The sequence below is a fragment of the Pleurodeles waltl genome, chromosome 12 (genome assembly GCF_031143425.1).
Source record: "Pleurodeles waltl isolate 20211129_DDA chromosome 12, aPleWal1.hap1.20221129, whole genome shotgun sequence".
NCBI classification, from domain to species: domain Eukaryota; kingdom Metazoa; phylum Chordata; class Amphibia; order Caudata; family Salamandridae; genus Pleurodeles; species Pleurodeles waltl.
In genome coordinates this window covers 176,330,518-176,355,881 of record NC_090451.1, presented here as the reverse complement: position 1 = coordinate 176,355,881, position 25,364 = coordinate 176,330,518, and positions in this window count along the sequence as shown.

Below are 25,364 nucleotides of genomic sequence, written 5' to 3'. Positions count from 1 at the left end.
TAGTGCTAGCAAGGGTTTTGGCTGCCCTGCTCAAACACATGTGCAGCTACTTCGCTTTCCCACAAGTGGATGATTTGGCCACTGTGAAGGCTGGTTTCTATGCAATGGGACATATTCCAAATGTTTTTGGGGCCATTGATGGAACACATATAACATTTGTCCCCCTGGCACAATAAACAGATATTCAGGAATCAGAAGAGTTTCCACTCACTCAATGTTCAAATGGTGTGCCTGGCTGGCCAGTACATCTCCCACGTCACTGCCAAGTATCCTGGGTCATTGCATGACGCCTTCATCTTGAGGAATAGCAACATCCCACATGTGATGGCACAACTACAGAGGCACAGGGTGCGGCTAATAGGTGAGCCTGAGTCTCCACCTAATGCATGTTAGTGTATGGCTTCTGGAGTCATAACCCATACCATTATGCAAGGCTAATGTTTGTTCCTCACTTCTTGCAGGTGACTCTGGCTACCCAATCCTGTTGTGGCTCTTGATCCCTGTAAGGAATGCCAGGAGAGGGGCTGAGAATAGGTATAATGATGCTTCTGGGCAAACCAGGAGAATAATTGAGAGGACCTTCGGCGTCCTGAAGGCCAGGTTCAGATGCCTCCATATGACAGGCGGCTCCCTCTGCGACTCCTCTGAGAAGGTCTGCCAGATAGTTGTTGTATGCTGTACGTTGCACAACCTGGCCATCAGATGCCATGTGCAATATCTGCAGGAGGAGGAAGATGGAAATGATCCTGTGACAGCAGTGGACCCTGAGGACAGTGAGGATGAGGAGGCAGATGATGAGGATGTGGACAACAGGACATCAGTCATATGGCAGTACTTCCAATGACATACAAGTAAGACGGTGGATCTGACCATTCCTGTCATTATTTATCATTTCTGTGTTGCTGTAGCATAATGGCAGTCACTTACTTAGCATCCCAACTGACTGTCACCTATGGCTTCCCATTTTGCAGATGTTGGTGTGGTTACAACTGTGTACTGATGTGATGGCTACAGACAGATAGAGGCCATTTTTTTGTATAGAATCACAGAGTCCAGGACAATTGCACAAGATAAAACAGTTAAATTTATTGCAGATTTTTGTCACATAAAGCACTATCACTCAAGGTATGTTCAAGAGTGATTATTGAAGTGAAAAATATAGAAGGAATAGTGCAATGAAATGAGGTGATGGTAGAGGAAAGTCCAGGGTATTGGTCCAGTCTGTTTGTAGCACAGGTCCCGTGTCCAAGGGGCCATAGGAAGGGGAGTATTCTGGAGGGCTTCACTTCCTGGCAGGGGTCCTGGGCTTGGCAAGTGTCTCTGGCATCTATCTGGGTCACAGGGAATGTGGTTCACCTTCTGCAGGGGGAGGGGTGCTAATGGCCTGTGGGTCCTGTGGCACGGCACCTGTCCACTAGCTGCAGCAGATGTGGATGGCTGTTCAGTTGAAAGGGTAGTGGAATGGGCCCGCTGGTGTGAGATGTAGTTCCTCATGATGTTGGCCATATCACTTAGTACCACTGCTACGAAGACTATTGTGGTGTTGAGGGCCTGCAATTCTTCCCTGAGCACCTGGTGGTGTTCCTCCTGCAGCAGCTGGTTCTCATGCATGATGTCTATCACCTGACCCAATTGGCCTGAGGTTGTTGGTAAGCCCCCAGGACATTAGTGAGTGCCTCCTGGACAGTCGGTTCCCTGGGCATGTCCTCCCTCTGGCACACAGCTGTCCTCCGAGTGTCCCTGGCCCCCTGTGCCTGTGTCCCCTGAACAGTGTGCCCACTGCCACTGACCCCAGGACCCTGATTGTCTTGGCTGTGAAGTGTGGACTGGGGTCCCTGTACAGGTGGGCACACTGCTGATTGACTTGTCCTGGGGACAGAGGTGTAGAGACATTTGGTGGCTGCTGTGGTGTTGGATACTGAGCGGGGAGGCTCTGTGATGGACTGGGTGTGGGCTGGGGTATCCGACTAACCAATGGTCCCTGATGGGCCAGGGAGTTCATCCAGATCCACAAGTCCAGAATTACTGTCATCACTGGGGGCATACTCTGGTGGAGGACTGGGTAGCCATGGCACCTCCTTGCCGCTGGGATTGGCTGGGGCACCTGTGGGGATGTAAGTGGTGTATTATGCTACATGTCTGTGACATTTTCTACATCCCTAGATTTCTTCATATCGTTGCTGTTGCACTGCCACCTTTGTTTGTGTATGGTGATGTATTGTGGGATTGTTAGTTCTCTATGCTGTGCATGCATTGCTGGGGGGTATACATGCAGGGCTGGGAAAGATGTTCATGCAGTGGGTATGGCATGCAGGGCTTGGCATTAGGTTTAGTAGCTTGTGGTGGTGCACTGTGGGGGAATGGAGTAGAGTGATGGGTGTCAGGGTGAGGGGTGGTGGTGGTGGCATTCATGTATGTGGGGGGATAGGAAGTAAATATTTACTCACCAGTGTCCAGTCCTCCGGCAACTCCAGTGAGTCCCTCAGGATGCAGTATTGCCAAGACTTGCTCCTCCCATGCTGTCAGCTGTGGGGGAGGAGGTGGTGGTCCACTGACAGTCCTCTGGATGGCAAGCTGGTGCCTTGCTGCTATGGAACGTACCTTTTCCCGTAGGTTGTTCCACCTCTTCCTGATGCCATCCCTTGTTCTTGGATACTGTCCCATAGTATTCACCCAGTCCACGATCCTCCGCCATAGCTCCATCTTCCTTGTAATGGAGATTTGCTGTACCTATGCTATAAACAGCTGTGACTCTACCCTGACTATTTCTTCCACCATGACCCGTAACTCCTCATCAGTGAAACGGGGGTGCCTTTGTGAGGACATGGGTGGTGTGTGGGGTGTGTTGTGCAGTGGGTGTTGAGTAATGTGGCGGGGTGTGGAGTGTGTGGCAGATTAATGGGTGTTTGTGGTGTGTGTGTAGTTTTTACTATGATTTGCATGGCTATCTCTAGGCTATTTTTTGTGTTCATAAAGGGTTGTGGGTAATGTGGGTGTGTGTTTTATAGTTCTGTGGGTCGGTGGGTGTGGTGTGTCTATCAGTGTCAGGTATGTATTTTTAGTTTTGGCCAATGTTGCGTTTTCCCATATTTCGGTGGGCATTCTGACTGTGTCGGTGTGTACTGCCAATGGCTTACCTCCATTGAATGTCCGCTGTGGTAATTTGTGGGTCATAATGTGGAGGGCGTTGTTTTGTTGGCATAACAGTATGGGTGTTTGTACCAATAGTTTAACACTAACCTTTGGTCTGGCGGATATGTGTATGTGTCATAATACGGCAAACGAATGTTCGCCTCCAAGACGGTATGTTGGCAGCCGTCACCGCGGAGGTAAGTGGGGTTGCCGCCAATGTCATAATGAGGGCCTCTGTTTCCATAGTAACAGCACTTTTTTGATCTGCCTATATCTTTGGCACTGTTTGACTAATCTTCATGAAATTTTCCCAAAAAGTGCCCCGGTGATTCTTGTTGCACACTGAAAGTTTCGGGGTGATCCATCAAGCGGATGCTGAGAAAAAGGGAGGGGTTCAAAAAAGTTGTGTTTCTCATGTTAATTCCTATACGACCTTTGAACACGACTACAGCCTGAACCACTGGACAGAATTACATCAAATTTGGCAGAAAGCTAGCTTTTGGTAGGCAGATTGTGCATTCACTTATTTGGTGTAAATCTGTTTTTGAGAAATTTAAGGAAATCCAATTTTGTACATCTCTGGCTGCGGCTACGTTGCGAATAATGACAGGCTCTTGCAGGGAAATACACAGCTCTGAGGCTGGGGGCCAACACTTCAACCAGGGAGTGTTGCAGTCATCTTGGGACTCGCCTTCAGTCAAGAAAAGTGACCAGAGTAGGGACATCCTGATACCTTAGCTCTGGTGATGGGGTCCCAAAGGGACATTGCCAGGGCTAAATTGCAAAATTCACAGACTCAGGCCAAAATCTTTTTCAAAAACCAAATGTGGGCTCCCACACTAGTTTTTATCAAAGCCCCTGGCTGGGCCACGTGCCGAGGGCAAAGTGAACAATAAAGCAGGGAATGAATGAGACCCCCTTCTGGGCTTGTAAGTGCCCCGGAGACCGCCACCTCCCTTGGGCTTGTTTTTATTTAAATTAGGGGTGTGTGTGTGTGTGCCCCCCCATAGTCCAGAAACCACCACTTCCCCAGGGTTTGATTGTAATTCAGTGCAGAGCAGTGACCGCCCCCCGCCCCAGCCATGTGATTGCCATCTCCCTGGAGCTTCCTTGCATTTCAATGCTGGGGCCGTGACCACCTGCAGCCACGGGGACCACCACACCGGGGAACACATGGAAAACAGAAAGGGGGTCCATTCTGGACCTCTGCAGCCCTAGAGACTGCCACCTCCCTGGTGTCCTTCTTTGTCCATTCAGGGGACTGCCCCCCCCCCCTACAGTCCCTGAGACCATCACCTCTCCAGGGCAAACATGAAAAAAGAGAAAGGGGTCTCTTTTGGACCCCCGCAGCCCCAGGCACCACCACCTCCTTGTGACTTCTTTCTACTTAAATGTGGTAAGGCATGGCCCCCCGCAGCCCTGGGTACCACCACCTCCATAGGGCAAAGATGAAAAAAAGAAAAGGGATCTGCTTCAGACACCCGCAGCCCTGGGTACTGCCATCTCCTAAAGGCTAAATTCAAAGTTGGAGGGGGGCCATAACTAGTGCCCTCGCCATGCACTGCTAATTACCTCTCAAATTACAGCACTCATGATAACATCATTGATAATATCAATGTAATATTTGCAGTAAAGGTTTTGACGTTAAACTGTGCATGGCGGGGTTGCGAGTTATAGTTACCCTAGGGCATGAGTTATATGGGCAGATGTAGGTAGCCGTTTGCATGGTGCAAACTGCAAAAATCGCAGTTTGCGCCATGCAAACGGCCTAACGCGATGCACATTCACAAATTGAGAGTCGGTACCGACTCGCAATTTGTGAATGCGACTCGCAAATAGGAAGGGGTGTTCCCTTCCTATTTGCGACTCGCATCGCAATTCAGAATTGCTTTGTGCCCCCGAATGCGGTCGCAAAGCAAGTCGCAGTTACCACCAGTGTCACACTGGTGGTAACTCATTCGCAAAAGGGAAGGAGTCCCCATGGGACCCCTTCCCCTTTGTGAATGTTGCCCTGAATGTTTTTTCAGAGCAGGCAGTGGTCCAATGGACCACTGCCTACACTGAAAAAACAAAACCAAATGGTTTCAATATTTTTTTCATTTTGCAACTCGTTTTCCTTTAAGGAAAACGGGCTGCAAAATAAAAAACTGCTTTATTTAAAAAGCAGTCACAGACATGGAGGTCTGACTTTAGCAGGCCACCATCCCTGTGAGTGCAGGGACTCGCTATGGGGTCGCAAAATGCGACCCACCTCATTATTATTGATGAGGTAGGTCTTTGCGACCACATAGCGAGGCACAGATGGTGTCTGAGGCACCGTTCTGCATCCGAGATTGCGACTCGGAAATTGCGAGTCGCACCGACTCGCAATTTCCGAGTCGCAATCTCAGACTTTGCTATATGTTGCCCATAGTTACTTGAGATAGCTCTCACCATAACAACTGAATTTCTATGGTTTTGTACATTTATAATGTGAGCCTAACTATAAGGTCCCTGTAACCTTTGCTTTTTTAAGTGGAACAATATATGTATATATATATGTTACTCTCTTACTTACTTGCGACATTGGGGCCTAGTTACCATATCAAAAAGGACGTTTTTTGTATTGTTAATTTCAAAACAGGTACGTGTAGGAAACTACCATCTTTCTTGGCATGTTACCCCCAATCTTACATGTATGTCAGTATGTTTTTGCCTGTTTCACTGGGATCCTGCTAGCCAGGACCTCAGTGCTCATAGTTTGTGGCCTAAATGTGTATTCATGTGTAGTGCCTCACTGTGTCACTGAGGCTCTGCTAATCAGAACCTCAGTGCTCATGCTCTCTCTGCCTTTAAATTTGTCACTATAGGCTAGTGACTACATTTACCAATTCTAATTGGCATAGTGGACCCCCCCTCATAAGTCCCTAGTATATGATACCTAGGTACCCAGGGCATTGGGGTTCCAGGAGATCCATTTGGGCTGCAGCATTTCTTTTGCCACCCATTGGTAGCTCAGACAAACCCTTACACAGGACTGCCACTGTAGCCTGCGTGAAATAACGCACACGTTATATCACAGCCATTTTCACTGCACTTAAGTAACTTATAAATCACCTATATGTCTAACCTTCACTTGGTGAGGGTTAGGTGCAAAGTTACAAAGTGTGAGGACACCCTTGCACTAGTAAAGGTGCCCCCAAATAGTTCAGGGCCATATTCCCGGACTTTGTGAGTGCGGGGACACCATTACACGTGTGCACTACATATAGGTCAATACGTATATATAGCTTCACAATGGTAACCCTGAATATGTCCATGTAACATTTCTAAGATCATGGAATTGTCCCTCCATTCCAAATCTGGTATTGGGCACTCAATTCCATGCATCCTGGGGACTCCACTATGGACCCCCAGGACTGCCAAACCAGCTCTCTGAGGCTTGCACTGCAAGTACAGCTGCTGCCACCTCACAGACAGGGTTCTGCCCTCCTGGGGTCTGGGCAGTCCAGACCCAGGAAGGCAGAACAAAGCATTTCCTCTGAGAGCAGGGTGTTACACCCTCTCCCTTTGGAAATAGGTGTTACAGGCTGGGGAGGGGTAGCCTCCCCCAGCCTCTGGAAATGCTTTGAAGGGCACAGATGGTGCCCTCCTTGCATAAGCCAGTCTACAACGGTTCAGGGAACCACAGTCCCTGCTCTGGCACCAAACTGGACAAAGGAAAGTGGGGTGTCCATTTCCCTGTCCATCACCACCCCAGGGGTGGTGCCCAGAGCTCCTCCAGGGTGTCTCAGACCTCTACCATCTTGTTTTCAGAGGTGTGGGGGCACTCTGGAGACCTCTGAGTGGCCAGTGCCCACAGGTGACGCCAGAGACCCCTCCTGATGGGTACATACCTGGGTAGGTAGCCAATCCTCCCCTCAGGGCTATTTAGGGTCCCTCCTGTGGGCTTCTCTTCAGATTACGACTTGCAAGAATCCAGCAGCACTTCTCTCTTTGACTTCTGCCAAGGATCGACCGCTGACTGCTCGAGGATGCCTGAAAAACTGCAACAAAGTAGCCAGAAGACTACAAGTGACATTGTAGCTCCTAGTCCTGCCGGCTTTCTCAACTGTTTCCTGGTGGTGCATGCTCTGGAGTTTGCCTGCCTTCACCCTGCACTGGAAGTCACAAAGAAATCTCCCATGGGTCAACAGAATCTTCCCCCTGCTTCAGCAGGCACCAAACTTCAGCTTCACCGATACTCTGGGTCCCCTCTCATCCTGACGAGCGTGGTCACTGGGACACAGGTGGTAGACCCCAGTGACCCAGACTGCCCAGTGATCCAACTGACCAAATTTGGAGGAGGTAAGTCCTTGCCTCCCCTCCCCAGACAGTAATCCTGTGCACCATGTGAACTGCAGCTACAAGGGCTTCTGTGCACAGTTCCAAGAAATCCTGCATGCACAGCTGAGCCTAGGTCCCCAGCACTCCGTCCTGTGATGCTCAGCTCCCTGAGTTGACCTCCGGTGTCGTGGGACCTCTCTTTGCAGTTTTGAGATGACTGCCATGTTCAGTCTTCTTGAACTCATGTTCAAGGACTTCTGCATGTGCTTCCATCCTTCCAGTGGGCTCTCTACATTGCTGAGGGCCCCCTCTGTCTCCTCACCTGAGTGGCGACATCCTGGTCCTTCCTGGGCTTTTTCTTCAACTGCAACTCTTGCAGGTAGCAAGGCTTGTTTGCAGTATTTTGCCAAGGAAACAATAGTGCATTATCCAGCACGCCGTGGAAAACCTTCTGCACAAAGCAGAACCTCCTACCTCCTTTCGTTGTTGCAAAACCAGCATCTTCTTCCAACCGGAAGCAGTTATTTTGTACCTTCATCCAGGGTTTAGTGGGCTCCTGCCCCCCCTGGACACTTTAGCAACTCTTGGACTTGGTCCCCTTCCCTTACAGGTCTTCAGGGCCAAGAATCCATCTTCAGTGCTTTGCAGTCTGTTGTGGTCCTGGCAAAATCCTTTATCACGACTTTAGTGTGTTTTGGGGGAAATAGTAGTACTTTACTCCTACTTTCCTGGGTCCTGGGGTGGGGTCTCCTTTACATCCTTAGTGTTTTCTCACACTCCCAGCGACCCTCCACACACTACACTTGCCTAGGGGTGCATTTGTGGTTCGCATTCTACTTACTTAGTATATGGTTTGTGTTGCCCCTAGGTCCCATTGTGGTTTACAGTGATTGCACTACTTTCTGACTGCTCTGCTTACCTGATTTGGCTAGTTGTGTACATTTTGTGTATGTTACTTACCTCCTAAGGGAGTATATCCACTGAGATATTTTTGTCACATTGTCACTAAAATAAAGTACCTTTTTTTTTAGTAACTATGAGTATTGTCTTTTCTTATGATATAAACCCTCATTACAACCTGGGCTGGCGCCGCGGCCATTATGAGATCCCCGCTGGGTGGGCGGGCGGAAACCTGGCTTCTGCCCGCCAGCCCAGCGGGGATCTCGGCCGCAACACGGGAGCCAGCTCCAAATGGAGTAGGCGGTGTTGCGGCTGTGCGACGGGTGCAGTTGCACCCGTCGCGCTTTTCACTGTCTGCATAGCAGACAGTGAAAAGCTCCATGGGGCCGTGGCAGGGGGCCCCTGTACTGCCATGCCAGTGGCCCCACGACTCCCCTTTCTGCCAGCCTTTTCATGGTGGGTCTTACCGCCATGAAAAAGCTGGCGGGAGGGAAACTCGTAATCCCCTGAGGATAACTTCCGCGGGGACAAAAGTGGCGGAAAACCACCGGTCCCGGCAGTGCGACCGTCGTAATCCCCCATGGAAGCACCGCTAGCCTGTTGGCGGTGCTTCCTCCAAAACAGCCCTGGCGGTCGAAGATCGCCAGGGTTGTAATGACCCCTAGAGTACCTATATGATATAAGTGGTATTGCATGAGCTTTGCATGTCTCCTAGTTCAGCCTACGCTGCTCTGCTATAGCTACCTCTATCAGCCTAAGCTGCTAGAACACTACTCTCTACTAATAAGGGATAACTGGACCAGGTATAAGGTGTAAGTACCATTGGTACCCACTATAAGCCAGGCCTGCCTCCTACAGTACACCACTCACTTCAGCTGCTGTCTTGAAATTTTCGGGGTGATTTGTCAAGTGGGCTGAGAAAAAAGGGGAGTCCCAAAACACATTTTCCCTATGCAATTTCTCATAGGGAATTTGGACACAAGTACAGACCGAACCTCTGGAAGTAATTACACCAAATTTGGAAGAAAGCTAACTCTTGGTCCAGAAAGAGCCCTTTTTGTAATTTGCTGTAAATTCATTCAGTAGTTGTGGAGTTATTTGAAGGAAAAAGAAATATAGATATCTAGGGACGCGGATCCTTCATGGATCCAACAGATCTTATGCTGACTTCTTTATTGGAAAGTAAAGAGAAAAAAACAGAAGAGGGAATGATAGAAATACCCTGACCCACTAGGCACGGTGGTGAGTCAAACGTGTTCTCTTTTTCATTTTTACTATGAAATCGAAGTGGATCTGGGTGAGTAGCGCACTATATAAGTCTCTTTGATTGATTGATTGATTGATTGAATCCGTAGCAAAACTTTTGAAAAAAAGGTCCAGCTCTTCCTGTGATGCTGCATCGCTTTTCCTTCTGTCTTCTCCTTGCTTTTTCCCATTTTTTGAGTGCCTTCACTTTGCTTTTCCCTCGTTCTCACTGCTTTCACCTTGCTTATTTCACCCATTTTTGTGTGCCCTCTCCTTGCTTTTCCTTCATTTTTACTGCTTTGTCCTTTCTTTACAACTCCCATTTTTGTGTGCCTGTTCCTTGCTTTTCCCTCGTTCTTACTGCTTTCGCCTTGCTGTTTCACCTATTTTTCGTCTGCACTCTCTTTGCCTTTCCCTCATTTTCACTGCTTTCTCCCTGCTTTAATCCCATTTTTTGTGTTGCCCATTCCTTGTGTTTCCCTCATTTTCAATGCTGGCTCCTTGTTTTCCCCCTGTATTTTGTGTGCTACTCCTTGCTTTTTCTTCGCTTTTACTGCTTTCTCCTTGCATTTCCCCCCATTTTTTTGTGTGCCTTCTCCTTGCTTTTCCCTCATTTTCACTGCTTTCTTCTTGCTTTTTTCGTTGCTTTTTTGTGTGCCTTCTCCTTGTTTTTGTCTCATTTGCACTGCTTTCTCCTTGCTATTCCCCCTATTTGTGTGTGCCTTCTCCTTGCTTTCCCCTAGTTTTCTCTGCTTTCTCCTTGCATTGTCCCACATTTTTAGTGTGTCATCTCCATGCTTTTCCCTCATATTTACTGCTTTCTCCTTCTTTTTTCCCACGTTTTTTGTGTGCTTTATCCTTGTTTTCTCCAAGTTTTCTCCATGCTTTTCCCATGTTTTTTGAGTGACTTGTCCCTGCTTTTCCCTCATGGTGTGGGGTTGGATGCATGTAGGATCTCGCCACAGGGATTTGCCTCAGGCCAGGCCCTTCAGCTGTGTGTGGGGTGGGGTTGGCTGCATGCGGCCTGCTGCATTTAAAAACATTAGAAATTCACTAAAAAAACAAAGGTTACAGAGATCTTATAGTTAGGATCAGAATTTACATGCATAAAACCATAGAAATTCAGCTCTTTGAGTTTTTTCAAGTTGCAATAACTCATGCCCCAAGGTAAGTACAACTCATGCCCTCATACTGCACTGTTAATTGCCCCACATTTTACATCAGTAATTGCATCTTCAATGACATAATAGATAATATCATTGCAACATTTGCAGTAAAATTATAATCTGTAAACTGTGCACTGCGGGGGTGCATGGATGGAATAGTTTATTGAATCTCAGCCTCTGGTAATCTCTCATAGCCGCATCTCTATTCATCATTTTTTTTAACCATCATGTCACCCCAGTTTGGACCCAGCCACATGCAAGTCAATCTTGACACTGCTCCCCATGGGAACAGTCCAGCCCAAACTGCCAGGCCAGGCCCTCCTGGTACTGTAAACAAGCGTCCTGGGACCGGTTTCGGGGTATCACCCCTCATCACTCAGGCTAGGTAGCTTGAATACTGTGGCACAGTGAGCCCGGGGCCCATGTCTGGACATACCCATTGTACTTAGTGTGGCAGGCAATGCAAACATAACATAATACAACTTGATTGAAAAACATTGTTGCATCATGGTACAAAAATGGGATTACGACAATGCACAGTGACTTGCAACGGCTAATATTCTGGTACTTAGGCCAGTCCTAGGAATGGGTGCAATACCAGCCATCTACCAACTAAACATGCTAACTTGTGTCACACTGATAATAGCAGTTCATATTGCAGAACTAGTATAGCCTTAGAACCCGCCATAGCGGGCTCTACCGGCTATTAAAGGCCCGCTCCCCGCGTTAAATGCCCGAGCCGAAGGCGAGGGCATTTAACAAGGGAGAGGGACTTTAATAGCCGGTAGAGCTCGCTACGGCGGGTTCTAAGGCTATTAGAACATTCTGCCACACAGGGCAGAATGTTCTATTAAAAAAAAAAAATTTCACGGAGCCCGAGGGGATTTAAATCCCCTCGGGCTCCGTGGGGCTTTGTTCACAGCTGTTGCTGTGAACAAAGCGAACATTGGAATGTTGGCGCTGCGGGCTTTTACCGGCCAGTAAAAGCCCGCAGCACTCCATTGTCTCCAATGGAGCTACCAACATTCCAATGTTCTAATAGTTGTTAAAAGCTTGTTGGTCGCTACACACATACCCACTAATGAGTATTAAAAATCTAAAAAACACGTTCAATTTCGGTAGTCCTATAGAACAATTTACATAATTATTCTGCAGAGAGGGCTGTTAAAGTGTGCTTCAGCAACATATGTGTGTGAACGTACATGGGTCTTGCCCTTTGGAATCCGTGATGAAAATACCTCTAACGTGATTCCTGATAACATCCAGAACGCGAAGGAATTTACACTGCAGGCCATAAAGTTGGTAAAGTGCTGATTTTGTTTGGGGTGGGTCGTTTATTGCAGTAAAATGTTCCACAGATTATTGTTACTCTGATTTACTGAAAGTGCCCTGCTACAGTGGCTGCAGATTTTGGTTTGGATATAAACATAAAACCCGAGTTTTACCAAGTTGGTTAGGAAAGCATGGAGTACTCTGTCTAAATAAACCGCCCTCCAAGTTCCCATATTAAAATGTTTAGATATACATTAGGTACATTATATGGAGACATTTAATTGTAATCTACTTCATTCCTGCCTGCATACTGTATGTATAAATGTGCCAGCTGCAACCACAGGAGAAATATGAAACGGGGCACTTTGGGTAAAGTTGTAAATAGCTTTCCATTAAAGATAATTTGTTCCTATTTGTTTACATTATATAAATTGTCAACTAAGAGCAGCACATTTGCGTATAAATGCTAACACTTTTGCTTAAAAACTCTAACAAGAAGTATCTACAGCTGGGGTTTCATGCTCATCTACAGGTTTCGGCGCCCTTTAACACCTTATTTCATGAAAGTAGGAAGAACATTAACATAAACAATAATTCACAAAATGGGTATTTTTTTTTAAATGATTATAGAAAATGCTCTATTCTTCATAAGTGTTCATAAATGGTAGCTTCCTTCATTAATAGCATATTAGTGAGGCACAAACGAGTCTCTTACTCTCGGTTGTTGTCTTGGCTATAGATAAAAATGTGCACAAGAGAGAGAAGTTAGGGCCTGATTTAGAGTTTGGTGAAAGGGGTTACTCCGTTACAAATGTGACCGACAGCCCGCCCACTGTATTGCAATTCCATTACATCATATGGAAATTGTAAAACGGAGGACGGGATATCGGTCACGTTTGTGACAGAGTTACCCCTTCCGCTAAACTCTAAATCAGGCCTATAGCACCTGATTATGAGTACAGCGGTCCATGGGTCCACCGTACCTGCAGTGGTGGTCCGACCTCTGCATCCTTGGTGGTCCAACCACCAGATTAGGATGCTGGTGGTTGGACCACCACAAGACTGCCGCCACGCCAGGATTGTGGATCCCGACACATTGGCAGGGTGCAAGCCATGGTCAAGAACAGCGGTGCCGGTATCAGCACCGCTGTACTGACCACAACTTGCCTTTCAGCCGGCCTTTCCATGGCAAGGACCCTGCTGTGAAAAGGCTGGCAGAAAGGCAGAGATGTGGCCAAAGGGGATCTCTCCACTGCCCATGCCTACGTTGTGGGCAGTGCAGAGGCCCCTCTGTCAGCACACTCGGAATGCTCACAGTCTGCTGTGGTGACAGTGTGCATTCTGAGTGTGGTGGTGGCACCGATAGTGCGGTGGCATTGTCCTTGGCTCTCCGTGAGAGGCGAAGCCAATGCTGCTGCAATGTTTCCGCCAGCTGGTCTGGTGGGAACTTCATAATACGGCAGTGGGGAGGCTGCTGTCTTGACAGCATCTTCCCCACTGCCGTATTTACGGTCTGGGAATCAGACCACCAAAATCAAAATCAGGCCCTCACGGCTTCAAAACAAGTTTGGCGGATAGACCACCATAGTGGCAGCCACCAAAATACCGCCATGTTGGATGTCACGCAGACCACCATATTACGAGTTACACAGGCAGGACCGATAAAAGTCAGCCAAAAATGCTAGCTAGCCAGTCAAGTGGAGGGTGAGAGATAGGCGGGCCCACCACCAGCACCGACAGCAGGTCGACCAACCACTGACCATATTACTAGTCAAAAGTTGTAGTGGCAGTTCAGCCATGGAGGTCTACCAATGGTGGTCCGAACCACAGCAGTACACAACACCACAATGGTTGATTTGAAATCAACACAGCTGACAAACATTGCCACACTTGACACACCTGCAAAGAAAACTATAAAACGCACCCCTTTATATACCACAATCCTTTGCATCTAGAGCACAATGCACTGTAGCCAGAGCACACAATAGAGAAAAAAAGAATTAGAATAGGCACCCCTGCAATTTTCCCACATCACATACCACACCCTTCACACATTATTTTTCGAGTCAAATCAATTTGCACTTCCCAACTTCACAAACTCACCGTCACTTGTTAATTTTAGTCCATTCCCGTAGCACACCATGTCACCCCAGAAAAATCCCACTTTCACAGATGATGATTTAAGAGTCATGGTTGATAAAATTATAAGAATAGAGCCACAGTTATTTGGAGCACTAGGTCAGGACACTACTATCACCAGGAAAATGGAAATGTGGGAAAGGATAGTCGACAGAGTGAATTCTGTAGGCCCCACCCCATGCACAAGGGACAATATCAGGAAGAGTTGGAACGCCCTGAGGGGGAAGGTCCTTTCCATGGCATCCAGGCACCAGATGCATATCCAGAAGACTGGAGGTGGTCCCCCTCTCCTCCTTTACAACTCACATCCTGGGAGGAGAAGGTCTTGGCCATCCTGCATCCTGAGGGGTTGACAGGAACACCTGGGGGAGTGGAGTCGGGTTAGTCACAACACTAAAATATCACCAAAATGTATTGTCAAGCATGCTAACTGCTCACCTCTGACCATCTTCACTGTCACCCCACTCATCAGCCCAGTGCCCACCTGTCTATAGACTACTGTCTGGCCTCTTGAATTAGAATCACCTGGGGGAACAATAGCTGTGTACATTGTGTGTAGAAGAGAGATTGATAGCACTACAATTCCCAGCAGGCACTGTTCTACAATCCAAAATCCAGAATAGTGTATCATACACACATTTACCTTGTTTGGCAAATCCCTAGTGAAGTGTACCCACCTGGGAGGATGACAATAGTATAGTGTGTGGGTAGTACTAGCAATGATAGGACTGCTAAGGCCAGGAGACACTGCTACTGGCACTCCACTCAGCCAACACAGTGTCCTCTGTTCCAATGACCCTTGTTTGTCAACTCACCATTGAACTGTACTCACCTGAGAGATCGATATCTGTATGGTGTGTGGGTAGTACAAGTGCTGACAGGACTGCTAAAGCCAGGAGGCACTGTTATTGTCACTCCACTCAGCCACCACAGTGCCCTTTGCTCCAATGGCCCTTGTCCCTGAACTCACCATTGAAAGGTACTCACCTGAGGGGTTGATATCTGTATTGTGTGCGTGTGTAGTACAATCATTGATACGACTAATAAGACCAGGAGGCACTGCTCCTTTCACTCTACTCAGCCACCACAGTGTCCTCTGCTCCAATGAACCTTGTCGCTGAACTCACCATTGAAGGGTAGCCACCTGAGAGGTTGATATCTGTATAGTGTGTGGTTAGTACAAGCACTGACAGGACTGCTAAGGCCGGGAGGCACTGCCAATGTCACTCCACTCAGCCACCACAGTGTCCTACGCTCCAATGACCCTTCTGGTTAATCTCACCATTGAAGGCTACTCACCTGAGAGTTTGATATCTGTATGTGTGTGGGTAGTACAAACACTGATAGTACTGATAAGGCCAGGAGGCACCGCCACTGTCACTGCAAACACCAGAACAGTGTCACAATCCCCGGAGACAACAGCATATCAAAGCTCATATGTTGTGTACTCACTGGGGGAGTTGTCAGCTGTCAGGTATTGTGGAACAGTGAGAGCGACAGAACTAAAACTCACAGCAGGTAATGCTCCCCAAATCAAGACACCAAAATTGTGTCTTTCCCAAAAATACTCCTGTGTAACAAATCATCACTGAAGTGTACTCACCAGGGAGAAAACCATCAGTATAGTTTCTGTAATACAGGGAGTTACATGGCTGAAACTCACAGGAGGCTCCCTTACTGCCACTCCAAACACCAGTCCTTTGTACACTTTCCAAAATACCCTTATTTGGGAATTCACACATGAAGTGCACTCATCTGAGGAGATAACATATACCAACCGCATGACGTACAGGGAGGGATATGACTACTAAGGCCAGGAGGCTTTGTCTCACAAAATCCAAACACAAGCCCAGTGTGCATCTGTCCCAATATCTTTGTTTTTTGAACTCGCAATGGAAGTGGACACACCTAGGAGAATAACTCATGTATACTGTGTAGTATTTGGAGTAACATTACTGTAAATTCCAAGACGCCCAGTCTGTGTAACTTCAATCACCAGGACACTGTACATATGTCACAATGCATCTGCCTGTGAACTCACAAATGAACTTTACTCACCAGGGAGGGACCAAGAGACAGATCATGGTACACTCTGTGATGTGGCTGAAAAGACCTAGATCCATCTTGAGCAGCTAAGGCAAGATCAATTTATTGTGGACAGGAAGGACAGCTCAACCTATGTGCACCCAAAAAAACATTAAACAAAGCCCTCAAGGTGCAGCACCTAAATGGTATTGGCAGCAGACACATTTACAATGCACTGTCCACATGATGACTACAGTCACATATACAACAATGCCCACGGTCTGCCAGCACAACAGTCAACTAGGGCTTAAAAGGATCAAAGCCACATCCTGCCCAGGCACTGTTTTGCCTGCACTGCTGGCAAGATGTAAGTCTATGACCATCCTCCCAAGTTTCTAATGAACTCATACATTCTGCAGCTGGTTGATTGAAATGGAATTGGCATATCTCAGAAATGTCAGGTCTATACAATTGATAGCATGTGTACCAGTCATGTAAGGAAAAGCTGCCAATCCAACATATACACAGCCTTGGGTAAATGTCACTGTCAACTATTGGAGGCAGATATCACAATACAACCTGTAACATTGTATCTCTCACATCAAACAGGTCTACCTGACACTGGGAACTCAGAGATCGCTGAAGACACTGCCACTACCCCATGGATGAAACCCTCACTGACGACAACACTCATGGATGCCTGGATGTTGAGGACGATTCTGGCCCAGCAGGGCAACCAGGTCAGACACCAGTGAACCTCACCATGACCACATCAACTCCTCCTAGCCCAGTTGTATCTACATCTCAGGCAGCCGTTCACCCCCCCAACCTGTGTCCCGAGGACAGTGACTACCATGTTGTGCCCCCAGTCCAGCATCCTGAGTAACAGCAACACACCTCCAACAATGATGGTCCTACAACCAGTGGTAGAGGGCAAGCTGTGCCAAGGGTGCGTGGGAGGGATGTTTTGGGCCACTGTGAGGCCACTGGGGGTAGTCCTGGCCAGGACACCATCAGCCAAATCTTGGGAGCCAGGGAAATCAAGCAGCTGCAGTCATTGAGAGTCATTGGAAAAGTGTGAGGCCACAAACACTATCCTGGCCTCCCTATCAGGGGTGTCCAGGGAGATTAGCAGTACCCTGATCAATGACTGTGAGCAACACCACACCCCATCCTTTGGCCCAGCAACACCAGGCCCTCCTACATAGATGGCAGCCACTGGAAGGTAGGCCCTGTCAGGGGAAGTACCCACCTCAGACACCCCTGCCTCTGTAGCTGCAGAACCCCCGCAAGCAGGGACATCTACCCAAGACTCCAGGAGGTACAGATGACAAGACACTAACCACTGCCAGAAAGTGACCTCTTCTGGATTGCACTCCTTTGTGTGCCAATTTTTCACTCTGTTGACTGTTCTCCAACCACGTTCTATCTTCCATGGTAGTAGGACACTGGACTTTGGACTCCAAATGTTGTGGCATCTACTGATATGATGACATCCACCATGACTGATCCCCTCACTTTCATCTTCTGTGGCATTGCTTTTTTATGTCCTGCACCTATGTAAATAAATTCACCAAACAGAAAAAAGCATTGCCTGCTTGTTTCTTTTCCCCATGTTGAAATGTTGAGATGTAAGCCCTTGTGATGCACAAGACGAAGACACAAGATGGTAACGGAAGGAAGAATTTGTCATAGGTAGTTTCATGCTGAGGATTGATAGCAACACAACGATACAAGTGTCTGGTCACACCAAACATTTTATTACACTGTATAGCACATAGGCTGTCAAAATATCTGGACTGTCATAGTTAATAATATCTGAACCATATTGAATCAGGCTAGATATGCCAAAGTACCGTCCCACAGACCACAGAAGAAAGGGCTTTGTCAAACCTTGTCCCATAGAATAGGCAAACAGATTAGTAGAAGTTGTCACTAGCTTGAGATTTACCTTATTACATATCAAAACATGGTCTGCCAACATTACATAAGCCATGGCACAGACAGAGGACAGTACAACAGTCCCTGATCATTGGTCCAACCCATTACAATGACAAAGCACCTGTGGGCCTGATACAACCTATATCAGTGTTTTGGCACAGGCACTCTGGCCTGCAATGAGGAAGCACATCTGCAGCTACAAGCAGGTCAAACAGGATCATTGTCGACACAATGTGAAGGGAGAATGCATGGATTGCTCTTGATTAGAACATATCTCAAGGCCATATGATGGCACACATGTGATAACTGGACCAACACACCACATCATACCAGAGTATCCTACACTTCAGATTTCCATCCACACACTGTCCAAGCTGCCTTGACACAAGACTCATATACCCTAAGTCTGTGTCCAACATTACCTGGATCAATCCATGTCCTCTTCCTATGTCAGAACAGCATCAGATACTAGCCAATGTCACAACTCTGGAATGCCCACATGAGGATGGCATGGTGATGGTACCTGGATAATGAATAATACAAGGAATTTAGCTTAGGAATGTATACCTATGACCATAAGCTCATATGAAACATCAGTGGATACACTTAAATTACAATGAGAATGACACAAACCCTGCAGATAAAAAGATAGCGAAATGTTAAAGCCTGACTTAGCAAGCAAAGCTCCTCATCACTGTCATTTTCACTTGGCATTTGAGGATTCTCTTCTTGTGGCACCGTTGGCTCCCCTCATCTGGGATGTATGGGATATTCCTGTGAAGGGAAATGTTGTGGAGCAAGCAGAAGGCCACAATGGTTTCACACTTGTTCGGATGAGTAGAGGAGGCCTCTAACTGTCTGGCCATACACCTAAATCTGGCCTTCAAGAGCCCAAAAGCCCACTCCACAACATGCCGCGTTCTTCCATGGGCATGGTTGAAGTGGACTTCCCCTCGCATAGTTGGGTTCCTCACTGGCATCAACAACCATGGACAGTTTGGGTATGCAGAGCCCCCTGTTATGGAATGGAATGTATGTGCAACTATGAGTCCCTCTCATTGGATTTGTTGCAGCAGACATTGCACACACACAACCAGGACAGATGTGACTAACCAACCAGCCAGTCCCTCTCTGCGTACATTCATGACATCAGTTGGAGGATTGTGCTGTTCCCCATAATAAAGACATCATGGACTGAGCCCCGGAAACAGGCACAGACTTGTGAAATGTAGAGATCCCCCAAACAAACAACATGGACATTGATGGAATGGTAGTTCTTTCTGTAGCAGTACACTTGTTCATTGCCATGCGGTGGGACCAAGGCAACATGTGTACCATCAATGGCTCCCACTGCAAGTGGGATGTGTGCCAAACCATAAAAGTCAGCCTTCACATGGGTCAAACCTGCACGTTGAGGAAAGCGGATATAGCTGAACAACTGTTTTAACACTGCTGAGACTGACCATAGGCTGGGACATCTCAGCAGATAGGGCCACTGTATTTTGAAAGGACCCTTTGGCCAGGAAGTGCAAAACTGCCATAACTTGTGCAATGGGTGGTATGCTATTTGGATGACGAATGGCAGGCATCAGATCTGGCTCCAACTGATAACATAGGGCCACAATTGTTAGCTGATTCAGATGGTAGATCTGGATGATGTGGCATTCTTCCACAATCTGAAGGTCTGGCAGTGGACGATAGACAGGAGGTTGTCTGATCCTTCCCCTCGCTGGGTACCTAGGTTTGACACGACATGGGAATTGCCATTATTCAATGTGTCCCTTGCAACATACAGGTTGCATGTCAATGTTAAGATGTGACAAGTCATGTATTGAGGTTTGGACATGATACACAATACCCATCACAACTGATAATCACACAGCAGTCACATGTCACCCCTTGCTTTGACATACATGTGTACACATCTTGTGAATGATCATCAACAATTGTGCAACAAAACATGCCTCTCAGACTGTGACTTTATGTCCCAAGCATTAAAATGATGTTTGTCGGGTGGGGGGGGGGGGGTGCCCCAATGCAAATTGCCATATATACCTAGCAATGTACAACAATGGTGTCTGAATAATAGGAGCTACATGACAGGAAAAGACAAGTAGTTAGTGATGCAAAACCCAACAATTTTGAAGGTGTGACACATTTGCTGGAGCAATGTAAGACATTTCAGGCCTCTAAAATGGTGGATGCCTGACCTACTCCACAGCACATTGGGAATCACTCACAACCACTGGTTGAAGACATCATGGAGATAGGCTGTTGACATGCCGGTGGACACAGGCATAGGCTAACATTGATGCCCGTGGCAGTCGCTGGCCAATGGCTGTGTCCACTGGCTTTGACGGCTACGTACAAGACTGCCATGTTCTGCAAAACCCCTCACTTGACTCCTGACACTGCTACCAGCAAGACCTCCACTCCCTGAGCTGCTGTGTACCATGGGAGAAATCATGTCATGTCCATCAGGTGATAGGGCCCCAGCCTTTTCACCACAGGAGCTGGATAAGCTGGGGTCAGAGGTCCTACCCCTGTATGGATAGCTCTATGGTGTACCAGAGGAGCAGGTAAGTGCCTTGTATGCAAAGTTTTCTCTGTACTTGGACATATATTCCCTCCTCATAGGCTATAGTGTGACCATGTGTGGCAGAATGTGAACTCTAAGCCCTGTAGGTGCAGTCAGTGTGCATCAATGGGAGAGTCAATTTGCATGTATTTGTGTTCAGTGCCAGGTGTTGAGTTCTGATACATTGTGGTCATTGTGGCGTGTGTATATTACCCTTGATCCACCTTGTGTTGGAGACACGTAACTAGATGAAGTGACATAACAGCCATCCCCAACCATCTCTTACCTTATGTATGTCATCAGGGCACATGTATTTGAATGACAGCATGAGCCTTGTATGCACTTTGTATGTGTCAGTTGTGTGTAATATGAGATATATATATGGTACCACAGACATTTCAAACCACATCTGCTGTGCTAAACTGTTGTTTGGAGGTCATATCCTGACTTACTCTGCCCCTTACGTTGGCACAAAAACACCACATGGCAATTGGCTACATGATGTACTGTCAAGCTTGGAAGTATTGGGAATGGAGCTTCATGTAGGTCTGTCTGCTCAGCCTGCAGAGACCTGGGCCTCTTAAATATATCTCACTGCATTTTTCCAAGTCTGGGCTGGTGTCGATTCACTTTTGTTATGCAGCTGTGGCACTGTGCCTACTCCCTGTATCCCAGCACAACATGTTATGAGGCCAAATATTGCCTCAGTGCTTATATGCAGCATATTGAGGCTCTATACTCTGATAAGAATGTACATGGTATCAGGGGAGAGCTTATGATCTGTGATTGATGTGCACTTGGCATCTCTGTCATGTTGAGAACCTTGACAGGTCCCTTGATCCCACAGCCCTGTTGTCACCTTCATAGAGGTCACATGTGTCCTGTGCTGGCTCATTGCATTTCTGTTGGTGAATAAGTGCAAACTATGTGTTGTTCATTGATAACCCATGATATGTGACTCAGTTGTCTGGTCACATTGCAGAAAATGTACAATGCATGCCTCTGTTATTCTGAACGTAATGTATGAATTATGGACACATATGTCAAAAATTGATGTGGAGAATTTTAGTGATGTCGCTTGGCACATTATTTTAGCAACTAGGCCTGCTGCTTGTTCCCCTTAGCCTAGTGACATTTTATTCTGCTTCATTTTATTATATTAGAATCGCCCACATTTGTGACGGTATTTTATTTTCTCTATCTAGTTGTCTTTTCGCCTAGGAAAGCATTACATTTCTAAGCACTATATTCTTTTCACTCTGTGCTTTCCTAAAGGCTGCAGCGAGATAGGATTATCAGCACAAGTGGTACACTGCATCTCCAACATTCACAGAAACATACATATTTTTACGTGGGGAAATTTTCTCAGAATATCAGTTGTTTTATTATAAAAAGACTTCTCTGTCCCATACACGTTAGAGAGCAGTTCTAGCCAGAAGACCACAACTGCGTGCTGTTAACTTTGTAACAGTTGCTTGCTGAGACTACTGGTTCCCTGTCCAGCATGGGGATGGTGTCTATTATGGATACCAGGCATCTTCACCAATGTCATATTCAAGTATGGAGTATGATGTCGTCCCAGGGGAAATTAATGAAGGGCAGATTAGGGCTTATCCTGCTGTGCTCTAACATAGCTTAGGTAGGAATCACATATATTGCGCATTGTGACAGTATGGTAGGACTTTTCTTGTGTTTCATTTTTCTTGTCACCATTTTGCTTCTAGTATGTTTCATCATTCTAAAAATCGCATTTCATAGTATTGAATCTAAGATGCAGTTAATTCAATAAACCTTATTGAACCATTTCCTGCCTCTGTTTGTCTTCACATGTGTGAGACTAATGTCACTGAGAGAAAACGATGAGATCTGATCCACCAAGATTTCCCTGAGAAGTTATCCTGTCATGTGCCCGGTTACCACAAATCATCCCTGCTTCTGGGTGGAGATGAGGTGCTGCTAGCTGGCTGAAAACAGATTTGGCCGACAGTTGTTACATGGTGTGGGATTGGACTCAGTTCCCCACAATTCAGGCGATGCTAACGCCCAAATCCAGTAGCCTCATAAGCATAATGAGAGCCAATTCGACATGGTGCTACCAACTTTTGTTCAGGCACTGATTTTCTGATCCTCCTGAGTATCTCTGTCTCACTACGTGTTGAAGGTACCTCAATACTATATACGGAGATGTCTGTGGTATTGAGGATTTCCTGCTCAGCTAGGTAGGTAGCACCTATTCGATGCTGTAGGTTCTTCCATCTTGAACATTAAAATGATTAATCCCCATTTGGGGTCCTTATTTCTGAACAGGTATATCTACCATGGCAAACCCGCAACGGGTAGTAATTGGGGTAAACATGCAACCACTCCTCACTACTCATTTGCTAACTAATGGTGTCACAGCCCAGCGGGGCCTACAACATTTATAGTTAAGGCTCATGCAGCATGTAGAACAGAAACATTTTATCTTATGGCAATTTTACAGTAGTTGATGGAACACTAATATATTTCATCAGTACACACCTGCTAATATATCTGCACAATGCAGAGCATGCGCATACTTAGAGATACCTGTATCTTTTCAATACCATAACAACTGGATTGATGGCACCCTACCCCACACAATAAAACACGTTAGATTAGGTCCTCTGAGCAATGATCTTCCTACTTGGCCTTCAGTGGCTATGTACACACCACATCCTGATGCAGCCACCTTGGCGGTAGCTGAGGTTAGTCACTTCTATGTTGAATTTACAGCAATATATAGGCCCTCATTACCACCCTGGCGGTCGGCGTTAAAGTGGCGTTAATACCGTCAACAGGCCGGCAGAAAAAAAATGGGATTTTGACCCTGGTGGTAAATGCCATCAAAGACCGCCACTTTAACACACCGACCGCCAGGGTGGTAACAGTCACAGGGCTGGAGACTCCGGTCTCCAGCCCGGCGTCCATCACAATCCCACCCTTGGGATTATGATCCGGCCCACCACCATGGTTTTCGTGCCAAACTTACCGCCACAAAAACCATGGCGGTAGGCACTATCAGTGCTGGGGAATATCTTCCCTGGCACTGATAGGAGTCTCCCCCGCCTTCTCCCCAGAGTCCTCCCCACCCTCCCTCTCCCTCTCCTGCTCCCCCGCACATGTACACACCCACAAGCAAACGCATATAGACACATTCACATATGCATACCCACCACCACCAACGCATGCACACATACATGCACACACCGCAACACACACCAACATACCTTGTCGCACACAAGCATTCACAACACACAACATACACTCCTCTCAGTCATTCACACATGCATCTAACGCGACTCACACCCGCATGCACACATTCCAAAATATACACACACACACCCCACATACACACAACACCCCTGCATACACGCAACACTCCCCAAACCCCTCTACTGTCAGAGAACCCAACTTACCTGCTTGAAGGGGGTCCTTCGGTTGGAGATGGTCCGCGGATCTGCTGTCAGCAGCAGCGTCTGCCAGCAAAACACCACCAGGCCGTATCATTGGTCATGATACGGTTGGTGGTGTTTTGCTGGTGTGGCAGTGCTGCTGTCAGCAGCGCCCCCTTAGCACCGTCCACCGCCATGACCGTCGGCAGTGTTCCACCAGCATTCTGGCAGAATACCATCAGCGGTCATAATATGAGTAGACGGCTGGTAGCCACGGCAGAGGTATATTGGCGGCCGTCCCCGTTGCGGTAGGCAGCAGTTACCGCCGAAGCTATAATGAGGGCCATAGACTGTTATTACAGCTTGTAATGCAAACATTAAATGCTAACACAGTATGAGCTGCCCCAGCGTAACCACATGCAGTCACACCAGGTATTAACCCTGCAACTGTACATTCGATCATGGGTAAAGTACCAGCCAAATGGGAAGAAATTCCTTTTGTTTATCTCAAAAAATGAATGAACTGGAAGCAGTTTTTCCCCATACGGGACCTAAAGATAAACATAGAACTGTCACTGTGTGCTTGCCATTTGAGATGGTTCCCCCAGTAAATAACTGCAATACTTGGGGCACGGTGTTTGCCATGTATACTGCCGCACGCAGTACACCAACACTTGCCAATCTTCCGGAAGTGTTAAAACAAATTCAAGATGAATATGGGGCTGCCCTGGCCCTTGATTTGGGGATGCAACTAATGGGAATTTTGCCACTGTACCTTCAAGAATATTTCGTAATCCTAAAGGGAAAACAGTTGCATTAGCAGTGCGCATGCGGCTTTGGGGACGTTCCTGTACAGGATCAAGAACACGAGCTGCCAAAGATTATCACTGAGACCTACTCTAGTATTGGTTGAGATAGTCTCGGACCCAGACCTATTAAACCATAATTACAGGGTAAATCTAATAAGGATTCCACCAAGCAAGCAAGGGTCGTAAAACACGCTGGAACGAAGAAAAACAAACACATAAAAAAGAAAGGGGAGAATCTCCGCATTCGGAGACACCTCAAAACCGCTATAATCTTATAAATAGAGATAATTTAAAAACCCCTGCTAGATATCAATATACTGATACACGCCAATCTCGTTCCTTTCAGGTCTCACCGGATAAATGCAGTGAGAGAGGTGGGCGGTCAGAACAGAGAACTGAGTATGTGAAACTGAGAAAGGAGTCACACCGCTCGTCAGAC